At 32.5% G+C, this 16,066-nt stretch overlaps 1 protein-coding gene across 1 annotated transcript in view; it reads right to left on the bottom strand.

Annotated features, from left to right (window-relative positions):
• The window catches only part of LOC149743932 (uncharacterized), a 125,117-nt gene that overhangs the window by 15,748 nt on the left and 93,303 nt on the right, over positions 1-16,066 (bottom strand). The window lies entirely within an intron of this gene.

Here is a 16,066-nt window from a genome sequence, read left to right as displayed (position 1 = left end):
TTATTTTCACACCTTATAAAATTTAGTATAGTATAGAGTAGATTAAAATATTAGAATAAAGGAATGTAAAATAAATAATTCTTTTCCCTGTTTTCTTCACAATGTCTATTTTAGACTGTTCCTAGTCTAGTCTTGCTTTTATTCAAGACAGAGTCAACTTTAGATAATTCCACCGACATACCACATATTTGTTTTCTTCTTGAACGTAAGCTCTCCCATGTTTCTGCTTTTTTGGGGTATTCACTTTTCTTCTGTAATGCCCTCGTGCATGTGATATTAAAAATTAATAAACTTATGTATCTTTTCTCCTGTTAGTCTGCCTCTTATCAGTTTATTTCATAGAGACAGCTGTTGAACCTAGGAGGGTAGAAAGAAAGTCTTTCCTCCCCTACATCAGCTAGGGCTGCCATAACAAAATACCACAGAATGGTAGCTTAAACAACAGGAATTTATTTTCTCAGAGTTCAGAAAGCTGAAAGACCACAGTCAAGGTGCTGACAGCATTGGTGTCTCTCCTTGGCGTGAAGACAGCCACCTCCTTGCTGTGTCCTCACATAGCCTTTTCTTTGTATGCCTGTACCCCTGGAGTCTCTTCCTCTTCTAATAAGGACATAGTCTTATTAGATTAGGGCCCCACCCTTATGATCTCTTTTAACCTTAATTACCTCTTTAAAGACACTATTCCAAATAGTCTCACATTCTACGGTACTAGGGATTAGGGTTTCAACATATGAATTTGGGGGGGGGGACATAATTCAGATCATAACAATACATTATAAAGAAATGGACAAAGAAGGACAGTAATGAACTCGGAAAGTTAGGGAGTGATAATCCATATAAAATGGGAAAGATGTATAGGAATATAAGAATGATATTATTTTACACAGTTTGGTTATAATGTTTTCTGTTTTGCCAAGGTGGGTATGTGTGTGTATACATGTCCATGTCCTTTGCTTTTTTTTTTTTTTTTTTTTTTTTTTTTTGCGGTACGCGGGCCTCTCACTGTTGTGGCCTCTCCCATTGTGGAGCACAGGCTCCAGACGCGCAGGCTCAGCGGCCATGGCTCACGGGCCCAGCCGCTCCGCGGCACGTGGGATCTTCCCGCACCGGGGCACGAACCCGTGTCCCCTGCCTCGGCAGGCAGACTCTCAACCACTGCGCCACCAGGGAAGCCCCCTTTGCATTATTTTTAAAATCAGAAACAAGAGCTGAATTTTTATCGAATGACTTTTCATTCATGTAATATGAGGTTTTATTCTAGATTGCCTATTTTCTTAGTAGTTATAGATATAAATTTAACTATTCACTGAATTTCATTTAATATTTCACTCAACATGTCATCATCTGTATTTATAGGTGTTTTCATTTTTATAATTTTTGGTTTTATTTTTATGATAAATACTACTTCACAAAATAAATCATTTTCCATCTGCTATTATCAAAAATAGTTTACACAAAATGACAATTGCTTCCTTTACCTATTACTGCATCACAAATCTCCACAGCCTGAAGTGACTTAGAACAACAATTTACTATTTCTCATAATGCTGTGGGTTGTCAGTATGGATAGGTCTTCTGTGGGTCATGCCTGATGTTGCTCATATGGCCATAGTCGCATGATGACTTCACTAGGATTGGAGTGTCTCAGATGGCCTGATTCACAGGTCTGGCAGTTGAGACTGACTGTTGGCTGTGGTACCTCTGTTCATCTCCATCTTCCAGGAGGCTCTTCAGTTCATCTCCAGATGAATTCTGTTTTCTGCCAGGCACTTAGTGACAAATACAATTCTTTGCCTTCTCTCAAAAAACTTACAGTCCAGTTTGGGATAATTATATGTATTTAGATAAATTGTTTTATATGTTATGATAGAAGAATGCATGGTAATATGTTAGCGAAGATAGGAATTTATTTTTTAACTGTTTCACAAAGAAGACACATTTAAAGTGAATTATGAATAATGAGTAGGTTTCCAACAAAGAAACAATGGGCATAAAATTAGTTTTTTTACTTCTTTCCTCTTAAATTTTAGCTTTTCTTGTCATTCTATCATTGGCCTACTTATTTCTACTTCTGAATTCCTTATAATAGGAGCAATTATTGGAATTCAAAACTATAAACCACTGCTAAATGCTAATTATATATATATACAGACATATAAACAGGTGAACTTATAGACAGAGAGTTTTTTTCCAGCCAGGACCTGCCTATTAAATATAGGTACAATGATATCTATACCAAATCAAACTCCAGAATGTAATAACCTCCACTAGATTTCTGTAAACTTTAGAGGACTTACACAGTGAATAACCTTACTTGCACTAACTTATTCTTTTCTGTTACTTTCTTACTATCTGATATGTGTTTTTTTGTTTTTTTGTTTTAATTATCGATGTCTGGGGGTCAACCCATCTTGAGCCTTTTATTTAAAAGAATCATTGTTCAATTAATTTCCATAAGTTTGTATTTAGCTTAATATTATATCAAGTTATTAATACCTAATCATGGTTTTGAATACTAAACAAAGTATTTCAGGTAATAAGTAAACTTTAAAAGTTGCCAGATGCACAGTCAATATGATTAAATTAAGTATATTTCTGGGCTTCCCTGGTGGCGCAGTGGTTGAGGGTCCGCCTGCCAATGCAGGGGACATGGGTTCGTGCCCTGGTCTGGGAGGATCCCACATGCCGTGGAGCGGCTGGGCCCGTTAGCCATGGCCGCTGAGCCTGTGTGTCCGGAGCCTGTGCTCCGCAACGGGGGAGGCTGCAACAGTGAGAGGCCTGCGTACCGCAAAAAAAAAAAAAAAAAAAAAAAAAGTATATTTCTGAATAGTAGCATAAAACAATTTAGAAGTAAAATTTTAAATACCATTAATAACATCAAAAATATAAAATCAGCAGAATACATTTCAGAAGATTTCTAAAACCTACAATAAAGGGTACAAACATTGTTGTAAAAACATTAAAGAAGTTCTAAATAATTGAACAGATACCAAATTTGTGAAAACATTGTAAAAGTATCAATTTTCCTCATATTCTTATATAGTCACTAAAATCTCAATGAAAATGTCTAAGATTTTTTTAACTTTTGTAGAAAGTGAGAAGGTGATTCTAAGATTTAGTTTGAAATGCAAAGAACCTACTGTAGTCAATATATTCTTGAGGAAGAATAAAATTGGAGGACATACATCCCAGATTTGACAAATTACTGAAAAAGCTAGTTATTAGCATCATAGTGTACTGGCATAAGAATAGACAAACAATATCAATAGTACTAAAATACATCCATATATTTGGGCACTTGACTTATATCGAAGATTAAAGAGGTGAAATTATGTTGAAGCAATAAATTAATGAAAGATAATTGAATCAAGTAATTTTATCTCTATAATGGTAAAAAATAAATAAAACTTGACAACTATCTTATACCATTCAATGAAATTGACAAAACTTAGTTCATAGGCATAACTGTGAAAAGAAATCTAAAGTCTCTATAAGAAAACGCAGAGGGATATCTATATGACCCTGCAATAGGTAAAGATCTCTAATATAGGAATCAAAAACACTGAAGAACTAGTCCTAAAACAAAAAATTAAAAATTGGCTTTATAATAAAGATTTTTTCCTTTGCCAATAAACCTCATGAAGAAAGTGAAAACACCAAAGAAATAGTAGAAGAAAATATATATTTGTTATATGTATGTGCTGTAGGACTCATATTCAGAATATAGAAAAGACTTCTCCAAATCAATAAGGAAAAAAATAAAAATAATGGGAAATGTCCCTTGAAAAGAATTTTCATATAAATTATATTTAAATAGCTAATAAGCGTAATAAATATAGTCAACATCACTATTCATCAGGAAAACACAAATTAAAAATACAAAGAAATACTGTTACATAAATACAAATTAAAAGTACAAATAAATACAGCTACTAGGACAACTATAATTAACTAAGAAAGAAACTACCAAATGTGTGGAATAGGTGGAAAAATTGAATACATGGCTGGTAGGGATGTAAAATTATAAAACTGCTTCAGGATAGCTGGCCATTTCCATTATTTCCACTCCTAAATGTATACACAAGAGAAGTGAGTCCACACAAAGACAAAAATATTGATAACATATTTATTCATAATAATAAGCATCTGGGAAAAACCCATATGCTTAACAATAGAGAATGGGTAAATTGTGGTAAATCTTATGAAGGAATATTACAGAGAAGTACAAAAGAATACACTTCGAATATATACAACATGAATAAACCTAACAGACATAGTACTGAGTGAAATCAACTCAAGACAAAAGTAGTAACTGCTATATGATTCCATTTATGGCAAGTTCTAGGATAATCAAATCTAATTGATGAGGAGAGAATTCAGAATAGTAGTTAAATCTAGGGGCTAGTTTAGACTGAGAAAGGGCAGGGAAGTGCCTTCATGGGTGCTGAAACAGTTCTGTATCTTGTTCTGGGTTGTGATTACATGGGAGAATACACATGTAAGCATCATCATGCTGTATTTGTAGATTTAGTTCACTTCATTCATTTTACCATATGTATTTTGCCCCTTGATTTTCATAAGACAAGTAAATACTTACATATGTGGAAAATGTATCTCAGGCAACTACTGTTATAAACAAACTCATTTTTTCCCCGAAGAAATGTAATTTTCAAAACGAAGAAATAGTCTGATTTCTTCATTATCAAAACAATAAATCCTTATTCTTGTCCCTAACAATTGATATAAAATTTGTTCATCTTGTTGCTAATAATCAATTTGGAGATAATATTATATAATAGAAATGGTATCGTGTATAGTCTCCTAGAGAATTTGCTATATGAATGCTGGCAGAAGGGTGGACTTAAGTATGTTAAAAATATGAAGAAAATAATCAAGAGTATTTCCACAACGATATTTGAACACTAAAGAGTAGCCAGATGATCTAGAACTTTAAGTAGTTATGCCAATTCAAAGTTATGTTCAAAGAGAAATACACAGTTAAGCAAGTCAAGTTCATTATCAGAAAACGGCCTGTCTGTTCAGACATAGCATGTAGTTTCACACATTTCTGTTTCACCTTTTGAAAATTTCAGTCATTAATAGAGTCTTCTCAAAAAGCTTTAATCCATTGTGAGATTCTTTTCCTGATAAAAAGAGTATCATAATTACAAACTTTGATGTGGAAATTTAAAAAGCACATGGCAGACATAGTTCCAAAGTGTGTCTTCTAATTAGTCATTAGGGATGTTTTGGCTAATATTTCCTCACTAATGGTCTGTCTTTCTACAAAGTTTCAGACTTTATGGAAGGAACTCTTCCCCATAATGAGAACCTGCCAGCACATTAGTAGTATTTACCCTATCCTTTTAGAAATTCATAATTAATACATATATTGTCCTCTACATTTAATTGTTTCATTCTTTATGTAATATTAAAGAAACCCAAAGGATAATTATTTTACTTATAATTTTTTAAAATAGGGAAACTGAGGGTCACAGAGGTCAAAAGTTCAGGATTACAGTTAATAGGAAGTGGCAGTAAGGCTTGAAATCGTTTAGATTATGTTTCCAGAAGCTAAGTTTTATGGGAATGAGAAGATATTGTTGCTAAATTTTCTCAAATCATTATGGAATGTTAAAAGACAGTCTTATATATCAATTATCCACCATAAGCCTATGAATCAGTTCTCACCATGCTGAGCAAAAGAATTGATTTAGGGTCAAAAGTCACAGATTGGATGTGACCTATATTTTTCATTTGAGTTCTTTAGTTACTGTCTCATTTATTGTGATCATCTACCATGAAAGATATTAAATTTGTTCTTGAAGTACTAACGATAACCCCTGAAAGGTGCTGTTATAATTTAAGCAGTGTTTTAATATTCATAGAAGGAATAAGTGATATGTAGCAAGAGAAGAAAGGCACCTTCACTGTGAAGGATCTTACTTATTGTCTCAAATTACATTATTTAAGAGACAAGACTATAAATCACACAGAGGGAGGCTAATGAAATTTACCAATCCACATTTTTTTTGGAGCACTTGACTTAACTATATTGAGGTTAATTCTGAAATAAAAAGAATTTACTATCTAGTACACCGATTAATAAAAAAAATCACAGTCTAATGATGACAATTAAATACTGAATGTAAAAAGAAGAAATACAGTGTTATTTTTAGTAAGGTGATAGAGGTGTTAAGAAAAAATCAAATGGAAAGAATTAATGATTTTTTACTGTTCCATAACAGTGAAATTGTGATAAGTACTTAAATACCAACATTAACAAAGTTTTCTTTCACCAAATTAAAGATTTTCAAAGATATTGATAGTGACAAAATACTAAAATAATAATAGTAATAATAATGATCTTAATATTATTTCAATGTCAAATAAAACACAATATTATTCATTTAAAATCATGCTCAACTACTAATGTATGTTCTATTCTCCATGTTTCTATATCTTATTACCTGAACATGAAATAAACATTTAATATTTAACGCAAGACAAAAATTGGTATTTTGGACTTAAGGAACAAAAGCTAAGACATGGAAATTTAAAACCGTGTATACTATTAGAACTTAGTATTAAGACATTAATTGATTTGACTTTATTTATATGATTTTTTTATTTCCAAAAAGCCAAAAATTAAATTAAGAAAATATTTTAATTGAATGTAATCATAAATATATATGAATATATTGAATTATTTATAACTTGAATTGAAAGTTAGGAACATCATAAATTACTTAAATATATATTCATGTCTGTCTGAATGAGCTTTTGCAAAAAATTGTACTTCATGGATTTAGCTGTATTATTTTCTTAAAGGGGTTTATTTTTAAAAACGTATTTTCACAGTGCTTGAATTTTTTCTCCAATTGTTTTACATCTATCTCATTTATCTTGAAGAATATTGGGAACAAGTCAAAACTGGAAATGCTTTATACTTTTTCATTACACATTTATATTTAACCTTATACATTATTCACTAATTCTACGCAATAAAGTCTATTAAAGTGACATGAACAGGGTACAAACATCTGTCAACTTACTTGGGTGATAGATATCATTCCTGCACTACTGCTGGGAGCTTTTATATCCCAGCCCTTCTAAATCAATCTCTCTCTCAACTCTCTCTCTTTCATTCTCTTTTGCACATATAACACATAAAATTCTTAATCTTCCCTTCCATTCACACATAAACTAAATTTGATCAACAAACCTAGTTGTACCTTTTGTATATTAAAAAAAAATCTTAATAAGATCATTTTATTGGCATGTGCTTTCATAAGCTTAACCTTAATTTTCATGAAGCAAATTTTAAAATGTAAAACGAATTTTAAGAACTCAAAAATGGGAAAATATAAGAACTTTCTCTAAAGGGATCTGCTTATTTTGTTAATAACTGGATCTTTGTAATAGCTGTTTAATCTTCTGCTAAGCACTTATTATGATTTGTATTTACTTACCTTTAATATTGTTTTTCCTATTTTCTCCCAGAATTGTGAGCTCAATGAGAGCAGGAATTTTTTTTTTGGCTTTTTAATCACCATAATTCCATTATCTAGAACAGTGATTGACAAATAGTAGGCACTTTGGAAATCATTGACCAGATAACAGGAAATAGCTAATAATTATTTGTTGGATAATAAGTAAACACACAAATAAACCTAAAATTAGAACTGGAATTCCTACTAAAATATAATCTATAGAAACTAAGGAACTCTCTTTTGAAAATTGTCTTGAGTAACATTGAAAATTTAGAATTTGAAAGACCTATCTTTTTTTTCTGTCATTACAAATCTGAATTGATATTCTGAAATAAATATGGATCTATCATTTACATATTCTTAAACTTGCTGAAGTTAATTTAAAGAGCTTTCTGTGTTTTGCTCTAATTTGAAATGAATCATGCTACTGGAAATAACCAATAATCTTTATTAAAATAAAATTATTTAAATTAAATTTCTATTGTTTCATTACTTATGTTTGTAAATAATAATTGTGAGTAAAATCACATGCAAATTTATTATGTCAATAAAAATTCCATTCTTCTTAGACAAAGAATAGAAAAGTATCTAGATTGAAAATTCACTGAATTGAGACTTATAACAAGGATTAATGTTTTACTTCTGCATTCCCAATGTTTTATGCTCCTTCTAATACTAAATTAGAGTGACTGGAGTATTAAACTACCAATTGGGACACCTTAATTCCAGCTATAAATTCCCACAATTTATTCACAAATCTGTAACAGAAATAAACAAAAAAAGTTCTCCTCCCTAAAAATAAAAAATGGAAAGATACTATAGTAGCTATGAATATACGTATTATTAAGTTACATTTTATTTTATCAATACTATAGTATATATCATTTGACATTAATATGCTATATTTATAATGACATTGTTTTACAACATTCTTAAAATATAGGGTTTCATTTTTTCATTTCCTTATTCTTAATCATCAATAAGGTATTAAATTAGATGCTGGAGTAAAATGTCAAAAAATCCTAAACACTTTAGAAGGAGATAATTTTGTTATAGTTGCAAAACTATTCTCTTTAATGCATCATATTAGGTTCTGACATTTCAATCTATTACAAGAATCCTTTGTTGACTGGATTTATCTCTTTAAATCCAATTTATCTCCATCTAAGTGCTACTTTTCTTGACACATAACATGATTTACCTGGATATTAGAGATAAAGTCTAATAATATTTCATCACTTGCTTAAATATTTGCTACATGATATTAAATTTTCCTTTATTACTTTGGAAAAAAACATTATATACAAATTTTATACTGAGTGAGTAAGGAAAAGATACATAGTAAGTACCTAATATATTTTCCATTCCCTTCATATTTTAAAAATTTAATTACCCTCCTCACTAAGTTTCTCAAAAATCACATGGTTCAATTTAGTACTATCAAGTTTTCACTTTTCAAAATACAGAACATTATTTAAGTAATCACCAAAAGAAGGAAGAAGTAAAAATAGAAACTATTAAAAGTATTTGTCTCTAGGAAATTGGGCTACTTTCAGGGAATGGTGAAGTAGGGGATTATTGCTTTCATTATAAATTGATTTTGGCCTTATAACTTAAAATATCTGGTACAAATTCTATTTACAATAACAATTATAAAAATACTAATTCTCAAATATCTGGAATTCAAAAGCATTTTTAAATTTTGTAGTATGTGGCTCATGGAAACAGACTATGAAAAACATGTGCAAAAAATAAAATGAACAGAATTATTTTAGAAAGGCATAAATGCTAAGAAAGCAACAAAATAGCACATATTCCTGAGAGTGATAAAGGATCAGGAGTTCGATGGTCAAGAAAAACTGAACAACAATTCTCTATTTTCTCCTTCCCCTGGCCTTTGGTAACCACAATTCTACTCTCTACTTTTATAAGTTTGACTATTTTAGGTACCTTATATAAGTAGAATCATGCAGTATTTGTCCTTCTGTGACCAGCGTACCTCACTTACCATAATGTCCTCCAGGTTCATTCATGCTGTCACATATGGCAGAATTTCCTTCTTTTTTAAGCCTGAATAGTTTGATTCATGCAAGATGAATAAGTTCTAGAGATGTGTTGTACAACAAGTTGCCTATAGTTCGCAATACTCTCTTGTGCACTTAAAAATTTGTTAAGTGGGTAGATCTCACGTTAAGTGTCCTTACCACACTTAAAAAAAAAAAAAAAGGGCTCCCCTGGTGGCGCAGTGGTTGAGAGTCCGCCTGCCGATGCAGGGGACACAGATTCGTGTCCCGGTCCGGGAAGATCCCACATGCCGCAAAGCGGCTGGGCCCGTGAGCCCTGGCTGCTGAGCCTGTGCGTCTGGAGCCTGTGCTCTGCAACGGGAGAGGCCACAACAGTGAGAGGCCCGCGTACCGCAAAAAAAAAAAAAAAAAAAAGAAAGAAAAGAAAAGATGTGTTGGAAAGGTGAAAAGGAACAGATACATAAATGAGGGAGTCAGCCTTCAGAAGATCTGGTGGCAGAATATTCCATAAGAAGGAAAGGGAAAATATATCTTTAAAGTGGAATAATAAAAAGACAAGTGACTATAGGAAAAGGGGAAATGAAAGTGAGAACAGAGAAGTAAGCCAGGTCGGACTGGGCCTTGGAAGACGTGTTTAAAATTTAATCTCTTCGAGAATTCTAATAGGGTTCTAATTCCAATGGGAGTTCACTGTAGTGTTTGAAAATGAGAATGATGTTACCTAATACATATATTAAAACTACAAAAATATTCTCAAAAAAAATGAAGAAAAATTCTAGAGGAAAAAAAGTTGTACATGGACATGTGATTGATTACTTCATGGGTCTTTATAGATTTCACCAGCCAGAAATTTTCAAGGATGCTCTATAAATGGGGTTCAATTAATTATGTCTTTTCTGTCTTGGATGGTGTCCTTGGTTGATCATCTTATTCCTGGATGGTGACATTGAATTCCTAAATAAAGTCTGTCACTCTATTAAGGGCATTTAGTTATTGTCAAAGTAATTGTGAATAATTCCTCACATCTAACCCAAGCTCCAATAAAGTTTCTAGATAAAACAAAAAATATCTGAGTTCAGAGCTGCTTTCCAGACCATTAAAAAAAACCCATGAATCATTAATATAATTTTTTCTAAGATTCCCTCAGAGATAAATGACACATAGTCAATTGTTCGAAATGACATAAACCTAACTAAGAAAATAGAAGAAAGAATTTGAGAAACGACTTGAGTTGAGAGTCAGGGGCTAAATAGCAGAATAACACTTTGGAAGCCAACTGTAGAGCTGTAGATGCAAATGATGGAGAATAATCTCAAGGCTGAACTAAGAGATTTGAAAATCGCTCCCAAGATAGAAGGGTACATTCCTTCTGTCATGTTTTGTGCTTCCTGTTCATAGTGAATTGTGAAGAGAGAGAGAGAAGAGGGGAGAGAGAAAGAAAGAAAGAAAGAAAGAAAGGGGAAGGGGAAGGGTAAGAATGGGAAGGGATGGGAAGGAGGAAGGAGGGAAGGAAGGAAGGAAGGGAAGGCGGAAGTTAAAAAAAGAAAATTAAATAAAGAGAAAATGGGCACAGTATTTTTCTTCAAGAATTAGTCTTCCTGATTAAAGGAAAATTTTAAAGTATGTATTTAAGATTTATCCTAAGATAAGAACAGTGCAATTACCTGGAAGTATAAGGTTTTGGACTAAATATTTGAATTTTTTACTTTTTTTTTTTTTTTTTTTTTTTGCGGTACGCGGGCCTCTCACTGTTGTGGCCTCTCCCGTTGCGGAGCACAGGCTCCGGACGCACAGGCTCAGCGGCCATGGCTCACGGGCCCAGCCGCTCCGCGGCATGTGGGATCTTCCCAGACCGGGGCGTGAACCCGCGCCCCTGCATTGGCAGGTGGACTCTCAACCACTGCGCTACCAGGGAAGCCCCTGAATTTTTTACTATTCTGTAAGTTCTTGAAAGGTTTCACCTCACTTCTATTCATATACTAATACTAACGCCAATTCATGCTAATTAAAAAGAACAACAGTAAATAGAGTAAAAGTGAGTTTCACCAGAACTTTAACTAAAATTAGGATGTAAGCTCATAAGTTACAATGTAGATATTTGTCTATGATATCACTATCTGAAGTTTTACTGCTGAATATGTGTGCTTTAAACTGACTATAACTCTACTAAAAAAAAATAATTGGAGGCTTGGGTTTGTGAAATCTCCCACAAAGAGAATACTCTGATGCTTTCATAAATTTTCATTATCTGCTCCTTCACGCTGTTCTGTTCTACCTGGCTGTCTCCAACCATGATACAATTTTTGAGGCCCAGTTTAAAATGCATCTCCCATGTAGTAATCATTTAGTTCCATTGCTTTCATAGTAGACAACTATAAATTAATATACCCTCTTTCCTTAAATATATTTATACCATTTTACCTCATACTGTAATCATCTTTGGCATGTTTTTCTAAACCTCACCTTCCTTCCTGGTGCACACTGATCTGAACCAGGTCAAATAACAAGGTTCTTTGTGGTAGATGTTACCACTGATATAGTTGGATGAAAGCTGTAGGTTTCCTCTCTCCCCTAAACATTACCAGGTGGATGCTAAAATTAAAGCAAGTACGAGAAAAAAATCCACCACCACACACACCTATATTTATGAGTAAAAAGGCACAAAAACTTGTACAATCTTTTCTTAAAGATCCAGTAAATTCCTAGCTTTCTAGCCTTTATCCACCTTCATACAACTTATGTAGGGTTTGTTTCTGACAGAAGTAAAATTATTTTAGTGTAAGATGAAATTAATTTCAAGTGGAAAAATCCTCTGAATCTAAGCCCTAGGACAATAACACCACTCAAAAGTGTGTATTATATTAGGTTTTTCTGTAAATTCAAAGTCAGAGATGTTGTTATAATATTTCTAAGAAATCAGTATATCTTGAACATCACTTATTAAAACAAGTAAAAAAAGTATTTCTTGTAAAATTTTATTCTGATTAATAAATCTCTAATATTCATCTAGGAAATCTAGAATTTCTAAAGCATAGATACAACTGACATTTTTCCTCTCTTCCTCTCTGCCCCTCACCCCACACTCACATCCAGCTTTCATTCTTGAATAGGACACTTAAAAGTAATACATCTTGCATGTTGATTAAAATTCACTAAGAGATTTATCTATAATTTTAATTGCATTTCTGCTAGAATACTTGGAAATAAATTTTAGATAGCATATTTCACAAACATCATATTTAAAATTTCTTCAAGTCAGTATTGTACAAATTTATGATTGTAAAATCCTACAATTTTAGGATTGTATTAGTTTACAAAATATTTGTTGTCTCTTCACTATGAGAGGACTTACATTCCTATCTCATTAACTCCAGGCTTGACTATTGTACTTACACTGAATTTGACCAATAAAATATGAACAGAAGAGGGATGAGGCACTTCCAAGGAAAATCTTTAAGAACCTTTGATGGTTCCATCATTTTATCTTTTCCATTTCCCATGAAAACAGAAATATATTTAACTGGGACTGGTCATCTAGCTCAGTTCCTTTAATAAAAATGAGAAGCACATCCACAGACAAACCATCATGAACATGTCACAATAATAGGAAATGCATCATTTTTATTTCCTTTTTTGTATGTGTCCCTGAAACTTTGTGGTTTATAACTTAAGCATAACTTAGCTAAGGCTGACCAATGTGAGTACACAATTTTTTGTTTATTTGCTTGTTTTGCATATATATTGTTCCAAAAAAGAGCAATGTTATTTTTCAAATTTTAGGTGCTTAATAATTATTTTTCCTATGACTGAATTTTGCTGTCATGTATTAAGTATAAACTTGCCATAGAATATTTAGATATATTGTTTTTCTCTATTTTGGTATTTAGGTTAAAACACAGTTACTCACATCTCTCAAACCTTATTCTATCCCTAAGGAGTGTGTGGATGCATAGATAGATAGAGCAGTCTAATTTGAAAATTGAATCAAAATCTCTGAAAGAGGGACCAGATATTTGCATATTCATCAACCTTACTCAGATAAGTATAATGCACACCAAAGTTGTAGAACTGTTGTTAAATGCGATGATACCTAAATCTTTTAACCATTCATAAACATAAAAATACAATATGTCAGAAATAATTTTAGTTACTTGCCATGAAAAGCAAAGAAAATTAAAATGTATATGCAATGTATAGGTGTTTTTTATTCAGGACTATTTATCAAATATATATAATTTTATGTAATTTTATACATAAATTTCAAAATTTATGCATTCTACATATAAAATTTTAGAATCTAAAATTAACGCATTTATCACTTGAATCTTTCAGAATTGTTTGTCAGAGTTTCTCTTCCATATCCTGTTTTTTCACTTGGAGTCATCTTCATTTCTTTCAACTAACAATTAAAGATTATTTAAGAACAAGACTTGTCTTCTCATTAGGGAGAAAAAATAAAGATTTATTAATTGCAAATTCCTCCTAATAAACATGTGGGGAAATTTACATTTTACAAGGAGATATCAATGTTTTTCCTTCTCTTTTTTACCTGTCCACGACTACTGTCCAAATAAGAATGACATATTAATTAAGCAAAATCAAGATGTTACCTATGAATCTCACATTTTGATAAAGATTGCTGTTCTTTTGATTACATTCCTCCTCAGCTTACCATTAACTTATCATTCACCTTCTCTCTTAACCAGATATGACATATTATGGAGATACTACTACAAAGAAATGATACAATTTAGAAGAAAATGCTGGATAGGTTTTAGGATAGGTTCTGCTGCTAACAAGAACAAAAATGTTATATACATTTGAAAAATTGTCAAAATAGCAAAAATTGTCAGGTCAAGATTTGAGTAAAATAAGAAAGCCACAGAGGTAACATACAAAAAGATAACATACAAAATATGCAGTAGAGTTTTAAAATTATATTGAGACATATCACAAAACACTTTAGACCAAGGTTCCTCAACCTTGGCACTATTAACATTTTGGATCAAATAAGGTTTGGTTGATGGGAAGGTTGTCCTCTATATTGCAGGATAGTTCACAGCATCCTAGTTTCTACCTACTAAATGTCAATAGAAAAAATCCTGTTGTGACCAAAAAAAAAAAAAAAAAATCCCATTGAGGGCAAATTAGCCCTCATTTAAGAACCAATGCTCTAGGTCAGTAAATAAAATTGAGGTTAAAAAAAATGTTTTTTAATTTCTGGAAATACATAACCTACAAAAATTGACACAAGAAGAAAATGAAAACTTAAACAATCCTTTACTCATAGTAACAAATTAAATAGTACTGAAGCCACTATCCTCATCCACAAAAATTCTCCCCCCCAAAATAATATTTCTAGATGGACCACTGCATAGAGGATTTCTACTGTGCCAACACAGCTAGACTGATACTGCCTTTTTACAGAATTCTCTTTCCTACATAATTACAGGTTAGCATGACCAAATGAAGCACTTGGCAAGAAATTTGGAAGGGAGAGCTATGTAGCAGACACATTAATTTTACATTAGGAAGGTTTTTTGTTTGTTTCCGTTTCTTTGCTTTTATGGCTTCCAAATGGGCTGTGAAATTTGGAGCAAAAAAAATGATGAGTTCACAACACTAATTTTCCTGCCCAAATCTCTTATAAGGGAGCTGACTACCATAAAATAAAACCTCATCTTCTATAGACATAGTGCTCATATTTATAAAGTCATACCTGTGTCAAAGAGTGTTTTTCCTATGTTTTCCTCTATGAGTTTTATAGTGTCTGGTCTTACATTTAGGTCTTTAATCCATTTGGAGTGTATTTTTGTGTATGGTGTTAGGTAGTGTTCTCATTTCATTCTTTTACATGTAGCTGTCCAGTTTTCCCAGCACCACTTATTGAAGAGGCTGTCTTTTCTCCATTGTATGTTCTTGCCTCCTTTGTCATAAATTAGGCAACCATATGTGTGTGGGTCTATCTCTGGTCTTTCTATCTTGTTCCATTGATCTATATTTCTGTTTTTGTGCCAGCACCATATTGTCTTGATTACTGTAGCTTTGTAGTATCGTTTGAAGTTGGGGAGCCTGATTCCTCCAGCTCCACTTTTCTTTGCAGTATTATTTTGGCTATTCAGGGTCTTTTGTATTCCCATATGAATGTGGTACTGATGAACATAGTGGCAGGGCAGGAATATAGATATAGGGAATGGAGTTGAAGACACGGGGTGGAGGGGCAAGCTGGGGTGAAGTAAGAGTAGCATTGACATATATACGCTACCAAATGGTAAATATTTAGCTAGTGGGAAGCAGCAGCATAGCACAGGGAGATCAGCTCGGTACTTTGTGATGACCTAGAGGGGTGGAATAGAGAGGATGGGAGGGAGGCTCAAGAGGGAGGAGATATGGGGATATATGTATGTATATGGCTGATTCACTTTGTTGTACAACAGAAACTAACACAGTATTGTGAAGCAATTATACTCCAATAAAGATCTATAAAAAATCATACCTAAATTATAAGATTACAGAATTGGATTCTCAAGCTTGCAAGGCTTTTTATGA

This window comes from Delphinapterus leucas, unplaced genomic scaffold, assembly GCF_059928025.1.
Source record: "Delphinapterus leucas isolate spDelLeu-1000000601 "Yukka" unplaced genomic scaffold, BTC_Dleu_Yukka2 spDelLeu_asBTCV2_sq49, whole genome shotgun sequence".
NCBI classification, from domain to species: Eukaryota; Metazoa; Chordata; class Mammalia; order Artiodactyla; family Monodontidae; genus Delphinapterus; species Delphinapterus leucas.
This window is presented reverse-complemented; position numbering and strand designations above follow the sequence as displayed.